The sequence below is a fragment of the Anoplophora glabripennis genome, unplaced genomic scaffold, assembly GCF_000390285.2.
Source record: "Anoplophora glabripennis isolate ALB-LARVAE unplaced genomic scaffold, Agla_2.0 scaffold693, whole genome shotgun sequence".
In the NCBI taxonomy this organism is placed as follows: Eukaryota; Metazoa; Arthropoda; class Insecta; order Coleoptera; family Cerambycidae; genus Anoplophora; species Anoplophora glabripennis.
In genome coordinates, this window is record NW_019417006.1 from 137,110 (window position 1) to 146,106 (window position 8,997).

At 32.1% G+C, this 8,997-nt stretch overlaps 1 pseudogene; it reads right to left on the reverse strand.

Moving 5' to 3' along the window:
- Positions 1–1,347: 1,347 nt before the first annotated feature.
- On the reverse strand, positions 1,348–7,857 carry LOC108911483 (annotated as a pseudogene).
- Positions 7,858–8,997: the final 1,140 nt, after the last annotated feature.

Here is an 8,997-nt window from a genome sequence, read left to right on the forward strand (position 1 = left end):
ACAGTGTATGCTTCCACATCTAACACTGAAGGATAGTTGTGCAGGCATATCCTAATTGCCATAAATGTTTTAAAAAAATTGCCCTCAAGTACTGCAAAACTTTCTTCACTGAATTAACTTTTGTTGTCAAATAACGGTGGTTATTTTGAACAGTTTTTAAAGTTGTACTAAATTTAATAACATCAACTTTGTTACTTTTATCTCCAGTATTTTTTATTGTATTTGATTGTTTTTTACTAATTATCTCAATAAAATTAGGCATGATGTCAATAATTCGTCGTATGTGTGTGTGTATCCATATCGAAAAATGAAGTAACATGTGGTATATCTTATCGTAGTAAATAGTCATTAAGAATTGTCAGGTACAATGACTTAAATCAATTAATCAAACTGAAATTACAGTCAATCTACAAAATCAGTGTCTACTAGCACATTGTTAAGTATTGTAATATGAGTGGCAAGATAATGTAGACATTTAAAAAATATTTTTTGTACCTAAACCATTCATTTAATCAAAATTTTACAATAGTTCCAAAATCTTCCAAACGGTATCGCCTATCAGATAAAAAATAGTTGTCATTATTGCTCGAAAGAGGAAGAAGTTATGAATGGGTATTTTCACCACACATCAATTTTGTGGGAGTTGTAAGTTTTAAAAAACACTATGTAACACCAAAATGTGTAGATCGGAAGTAAAAGTTCACACCCCAAAAATAATCAAAATCGATTAATAAGTATTCGAGTTATTTGCAAAATTCAGACAATTTTCACTAACTTTTAGGCCATCTAGCGGTCAAACGAAGGGATTTCGGATATAGGTGAATTAGCCTAAATCTGCCAATTTTGAGTCCACGAATCTGTGGTCTTACGTAGTAACGTTATTCTGGGACACCCTGTATAATTCCAGATTTCCTAAATGTGTGACTAATTAATATAGCATATCATTTATGATGGTGTTTTAAAACAATTTCGCCTGATTCGCCTAATGTAATTATAAATTTACCAACATTGTAGCATCATAAATGATGATTACTATACGTTCCAGATTTAAACATTGAATTAGCTAGGTCCTAAACTTTCAGATAAACATAATAAAATATACCTACATATTAATATTATTCCGGTGAACACAGAAAGTTTGTTGATAATCTGGAAAAGAAAATGGTGGTATTAATTTACTTATCCCTAGTTCCCCAGTTCTTCAATAATCTGTTTTTTATATTTATAGAATTTCTATCTTTTCGAAACAATCTAGTGACAGCTACCCAAATAAGCTTTTTAATAAATTAATTAGTTCTATTATTTCATATTAGAATGAGCATGCGTTTAACTGGAAACTTTTTTGGATTACTCTGCTGACAAAGCTAATATGATTTTTTTTACCAAATACTGTTAACTTACGTTGTCCTGCGATTTTCTGTTTTCTAAACATTTTAGGTAAGTAATCGATATGAGAGAAACTTATGGAATAGGGGGATCCATTGTAGTCTGAAAGTATCTTAAACAAAACATTGTCCAGCGCTCTACGTATGTGATAGGTTGGTTTGGTAACTATAGTTTCTTTGAAATTCTCGTTATTTTCCTCAAGAAGTTGATTCAAAAGAGAGCAGTCTTCAAAGCCAGCATTCATACCTGAAAGAAATTTGATAATATACAGGATGTTTTATTTAATATTCTCTAGCCAGAAATTTGAAAATTGAAAAGAATAAAAAAAACTATATATAACTGAGTAATAGCTAAAAATATTTTGTTGAAAGAAAGTGTTTCCCAAATGGAACTCGTTACTTTTTAGGAAACTGTTAGTGTTATAATGCCAGAAATACACTAATTCAAATTAAGATAAACTATTAGTTAATGGGAAACAACTACTCTGACTAAAGATTGAATTAAACCAATAATATATAGCAGACATATTATCTCACCCATATTTGATTGAAAAAATGCAGAAGTAGGTGCATCTGTTGTGGTTCATCTTTGTGAAAGAGGTGATGTTAGAAACAAGAAAAATGATCATTTCNCGAACGAAACCACGCACAGCAGCCTGGGATTCCCATCAGCTTCAGAGCGCTCATTTCAAATAAGGAAGTTATCTTGCCGCACCTTGTATGTGAGACACACAGTGTGCTTTTTTGCTTAAAAAATTCCTAATAACAATACCCTTTTTTTGCACCATAAAATATGTGCAGAGGGTCATGGCTTTGACAATAAAATGAATGAATGGGACATGTCCTTGACATATTTTCACGAGATTAATCTTACAAAAAACCATGGCATGAGCTGCATCTCCAACAATAAAAAATCTAGATCCGACGTGATAAGGCTTGCATTTTCTGGAAACCAAAATCGAAGGTTTCTTCTTGAAAAAAGTTTCAACTATTTCTCTTTCTCCAATCAAACTAAGAGAATCCGGTAATGTATCTTTAAAAAATCCTACTACCATTTCTCGGGTGCTCAGTTGACTAAATCTCTGAAATGGCATGAAAAGTGTTACAGTCGAAAACGAATCCTGATTCGGCAAGGCGATCATCATGAACTCTCCCCTCGGCCATATGTGAAGGTGGTTTAGCGTCATCAGACTTCCTCTTTCAGATGGAATAGATAGGTCCATGTAACCGTGCTCAATGTATTTCTGACTGAATTGAAAGAGAGGTGTTTCCTGCATAGATCTTCGCCGAACACTAAACGCCCCATCCGCTTCAATGATTAGGTCTGCTGTATCTTCTGAGGTTTCGAAGGTATTGGTACTGAAACAATGTCCACTAGAAAAAAACATCTAATAATAAAAAATAATAAGAGAATGTTTACTCAGTATTTCTTCATTTCATTATTTCAGGAATTGAAAAATATAATGCGCGTACGTACGTACGTTATTTCCGTAAAATATAATTCGTAGCATGAAAATTATTTATAATTTTCGATAACATTTCCCTTATAATTTGATAGTAAAGTGCATCCATTATGCGTTGATACAAAATATCTGTTCTTTCCAAAAAATTGTCGATGCACTTATATTACTATGGAAGAAATATGTAATAATTAATAGTGCTCTTACTTCAATACTGTTAGGGTCTCCTCACAGAAATTGGACCTGACCAACTTCTGGTTGAAGTGTGGCTTTACATTTGGATAAGTTTCCTAGTGTGGTTCCTGCGTCATACCTTTCAGCGAGGCCTGGTTAAGGAAATTTCTACTATCTGAATATATACACTGAAATAGATAGACTACATTAATGACTGTTTGATACAATAATTACACAGATACTTGACCGCAAAATCAATTCATGGAATTTTTATAAACCAAATTTTAGCTGCGTTAGCTCATTTGTTACGGGATCGTAAGGAACAGCAGTTGTCTTTCAAGACAGACTGTGCAGTAATCTTCCCCTCATAGGCATACCATCGTTGAGAATATCAATTTCGAGATCTACTGATCTCAGTGCCTTTCTTCCTCTGTGAGATAAAGCCAAGTTGATCGATCTTCCAGTGACAGTTTTAACCGTCCGACTATCTGAAACATGAGTTTTCTTGGAATACTGTCATAATATAACATCATTTTCGCGAAATTGTCCTATTGGAAATAAACATAGCCATAATCAAACTATACTCCGAGGCATAATTAAATATTAGAAATGTTCCCATTCAATGGGAAGGAAATCCAATTATAGAATGTATAACTCCATATCACAATAGTAATATGGATTTATAAAACAAAGAAATAAAATGCAAAAAATACACATCGATGAATAAAATACAGCCAAATGACAATGTTGTGTATTCAGAAATTAAAGAAATAAGAAAACAGACAAATAAAAAGAAACGTTGATAATTATAAAACGTTTCGACCAATTTGCCAGAAAAAAAGTAATTTTTTAAATATTTATTTTTAATTTTTAAACGTAATGTATTTAATCATTTGTGTTCTCTATAAGTGAGATAAGCTTTCCATAAATAAGCAAATATTAGAAGTATCCCGATAAAGTATACTTAAATCAAAAGTATACAAAGCGCCTCCAACTAATAGAAAAGAAATAAGGGACAATAAATTATTACGATGTAACAATTATATAGAATGTAATGAAATTTTGATAGACATAAATATGTGATTGTGGTGCAGTTTCTTTATCGGCTTCTATTACATTATTTGTAATATTTAGTTATTTGCATTGATAATTAAATTGCTCATCCATCAAAAAAATATATATACATATATATTATTGAATTTGGAAAACATATCACATTTGCAAATTTTGCGCTTAGATTTCTGATATTTATTTGTTGATAACAATTGAAATATCCGTCAGTAATTAAAGTATGCCTCGACATAATGAACTTTTTAATGAAAAAATAGCTATAAATAGGGACTTACTACCTTCAAATTAAAAATTTTCCTACCTTTCCTAAAATATTGTTTATTCCCCTTGTTGCACTAAAGTTTGCAATAAATGTTTGTTTTAACAAAGTAAACATAGATATTTAAAAAAAATCATAGGTGTAGATGTTATATTTTAAGACAGGAGCTGGCTGGCTACGGCAATGCTAATTGAAATACAAAACACACAAGGTACGCTTTTGTAAGTGCTAAATGTATAAATGTTGGTATCAAATTTTGAGAAGCAATCTCTCTGAAAGATAGCAGCATTTCTCAAAAAATTTCTATTCGTCGGAAACGGTGTATTTTTGGATCAAGGTTTATACAGATATTTTTGCTATTTTTTTCTGAGCAGTTGGCTATTTTGAAATTGTGCATATTCCTTTAAGTAAGGCGTAATTTTTAAATCAATTATGCTAAATTTTATTAAATAGAATTTATTTATAAGAAGTCTTTTAGAGATATCAAGATATGAAACATTTTAAAATATTCATGATATTGTTTTCATACCAGGACCTAAAGTAAATCTTTGTTTAATCTTTCTCTTCATTTTGCAACAAAATTACAGTTGTCATTACCCTTTCTAACGTTAATAATATCTGATTTATGTTTGCATTTTATGTTGTTGTTTTTTATTTTTACAGATATACAATTAAATCAGCAAATTTGCGCAAAATTTTATGCGTAGTTTATTGTTATTATGAAAATTGGATTTTCTCTTTAAGCTCCTATATTATTAAGAAAGAATAGTCGAATTGTAGATTTTTTTTAAAAAACTCTAAAACCTCTAAACAATTAGGGAAGTAGTAAAACCATTATAGATCATTTCATGTGTACATTAATAAAAGTTCTGGGTATATAAGAAACTTATTTTTTCTGATTTCATAAATACATTTGTACACCTGTTTCTTTTTATTACGTAGAAAATTACAAAATTCTGAGCAACCTTGCTATGTATACTAATAGGTACACATACTTCAGATTTATATTTCTAGCGTGACTATTTTCATTTTTTAATGTGGTGGCTTAGTAACCGAATAAATAAAATTGTTTTGGTTGTTTAACTAATAAAAACTATGTCAATCAGGTTTTTTATTTGCAGTCAGTGTTTGGTCTTGCTACTTTTTTATGCCATAAAATACAAGGTTAAAATGATATCGCCGCACTACTATTGTTACGATTAAAGAGCGATTAAAAATTAAGATTCGTCTTAAGATAAAGATTTTAAGACGACTCTTAGATTATATTCCACTCATGAAAATATGAAGGAAAGTTTATAAGAAGGTACAAGTGGTACATAATACATTTTTCTTTGTAACTTTGCAACTATTGGTTTTATTAATGAAAGTGGTATCGTAATTAATTTTTTTTTTTTTTTTTCATGTCAACATGTAAATTTACCTATCCAGGGAATTAAGAAAAATAATTTTCGGCTTTAATTCCCTTGACTTCGTACTTAAGCCCATTCGGTCAACGCTTTTTTGGGTTGAATCTTGAACCTTAAAGATATTTCAGTTCTCCCGACGGTTGTATTTCTCGAAGTTCTATATAGATATTACAATTTACAGAACTGTTGGAAAGACTGACTAATGGTTGATTCGTCTATCTTTAAATTTTGTGATATTACTTAGGCCTTCTGTGTTCATCCGACCATGAGGAGAGAATAAATTTCATCAATGTTTCGAAAAATTTCACCAATGTTTCGAAAAATTAACTGTCAAGCTACCCGCATGAGACTATTGCCACCCAGAATTATTCGACCTCTCGGACGAGGACGACAACGTATGCCTAACACTCTTCCCGAGGTCGTCGACGAGTACAAGAAACACCAAAATTTTTCGCCACACTTTCCAGAAAATCACGAAAATAAAAACTTCCTAGGGACTTCAAACTCACACTTCTAGATGACCGTAAGGTCGGTATTAACCAAAATCATTCTCATCCTTCAATCCCTCAGAGACGGCCGTAATCAACGAAGATGTAGTTTTTCCGTCTCCAAAATTTCTGGAACTCAATCGGACCATACATCAGGCCACTACCAGCGGATTCATCTAGCCAGTGTGAGAACACCGACTCAAGTTTCTTGCAGTTTATTAACCAGAGCACGGATGCCTGGCCAGTGCATGTAGCACGACCCAAATAGTTACAACCAATCAGCCTACTCCAACCTAATCAGAGCACGGATGCCTGGCCATTCATATGGCCTGGGCCTGGGATTCATATTGCATAAGGTAACTGACCCAGTAATTGACACATTAAGGAATAATCTCATTTGAGTAGAGCTTTCTTTTAATTCAGAATAAAATATTAGGACATTTGAACGTTTTACTGAATACTAGATATACCAATCTAAGTAACCAATTAACATAATTTAGGATACTTAAGTTTATAATTTATTTAATAATACTTTTATTTCAAATTTACCAAAACCCCCAGTAATTGACATACTCGTTTTGAGAATGAACCAATCTTTGACTTAAGGTGGAATAATAATTGACAGTGAAATAGTTACATACTACATTTATTTTATTTAGAAAAATATACTTAAATGTGTAACTAAAATATTGTTATATTTGTTTATATCTTTTAATTTCTGGAACTTTATATATTCCTCTTTTGTTGATTTCTTGGGGAGTTTTAATCACTCGCAGTACGTCATTGGCATTGTACCATATAATGTCTTTTGGGGATGGCCATTTCCATCCTTAACCACTTGCTTTCATTACATCAACGTAAAACTCGTCTTCATCGATCTCAATTACTCGTCCAGGATAGTATAGATATAGATTATTGTAACACACAATTACATAACTGTTAACAGCAATTGTTTCTTTAGATACTTCAGAATCATCTGAAATATCTGATGACGAAGATTCGCACTCTGTTACAGAATAGCCGGCCACACACATAGGGTCTTGGAGAAGGTTTTAACATGGCCCATGCAAAGCATGCGAGTCAAGTCTGTAGCGAGCCAAGAACGCTGTTGTCCATTAACGAAAATATTAAATGGCAATACTTTGATGAGAGTCTTTGACGTACATACCAAGAGTGTGTGTTTATGGGTATAAATATTGACATACTTGATCAAAATTAGCGCGAGCCTGGATTTCAAACGTGTTTGATATTTTGGTGTGGCTCGACAGTGGCGGAAAATGTTTAACAAAAAAAAATAATTGTAGCAATGGCCGTTACGTGTTTTATAATCATAGACTAAGACTATGGAAGAAATAGAAGGAAATGGAAAAAAACTGGCTAAGAGAAAGAGAAACATACACTTTCGCTTCGTATAGACGGATTTTTTTTGCAAAAATTTTTATCAGGGTTTGCTACAACTTGCTTATACAACCGGATTAACTCACGGTGATCCTTGTCTTTCAAATTTTTATTAGTATAATCTTTGCTTTTTATCATCCAGAGCGCTGGATGTTTCCTATATATTTCTATGAACTGGGTCAAAATCTCTTTACTCCAAAATCTGGTGTCAGCCATAATAACAAAACAATAACGCTCCACACACGCAAAAACATAACAAGAGTAGACCTGCTATCTTGGATGTCGCGTAAGACGGTCGTACTTAGAGCGTGGGTATTTTTCCCCATTAACGTACGAGTTAGACCCGCGCGCCCGATATGCAACGAACCAAGAGCGTTCAAATGCACCTGTGTGTGTGGCCGGCTATTCTTTAGAAGAAATAGCTACTTTGTTTTTTCTCTCTATTCGTTTCTTTTTTGAGTTCTGTAATGCGGTTGCTTTTTTCTCTGCTCGAATTCTTTTCCTTTCTTCAACTTCTAATAACTTAGCATTCTTCTTTTCTTCATTCTTCTTATAATATTCTTTCCACTGGGAGAAAGTAGCGACAGAAGGTACTTTTTCTGTAATTTTTGTAATAAAATAGGTAAAACCAATAATTGACATGCACTGGTACCAGTAATGGACATGGCACAAACAGGTTAGGTTAATTTAAAATGATATGTCAATTACTATTCTTCGCATTCTAGATTAGATGACTGAAAAAGGATCATTTTCGTTAAGCTTCTCCTGTAAATAACTAACGGCATTCAGATAAAATGAATCTTATAAGCATAGACCCAGTCATTGACATAGGTACATGTTAATAAGTGGGACTTATAGGACGTTAAAAGTAGTAGTAATTGACACCCCCTTAAAATACAATAAAATTGATTGAAATCGATAATAGTGTAGTTTTTCTAATAAAACACGTTTTTATAAATATGCTACAACCAAATAAACATAATATATTACTACAAGTTTAATAAAAATGATCAAGATTTCTTACCTGCAGTTCTTAACCTCAAACTTAAGAAGACAGATACTCTTCAGTTGTATCTAAAGTGCCGAATGTTTCAGATTTATTTTCAAAAAATCTTTAACACAGTGTATAGAACAAACATGACAGTTATCTTAAATAATCACTAAATAACACAAATTTCATTTTGTTTTCGCTCTAGCACGCCTACACCTCTTAAATTTAATGCAATACAGCCTATGTGTCTATTACTGGGGAGGTGTCGTTTAGTCCCTCCTTTACCTTAAGTGATTACCGTATTACATACATTGTATCAAAACTTAAATAGTTCAATAATTTTTTTGTTTCATTGAATTTCATGT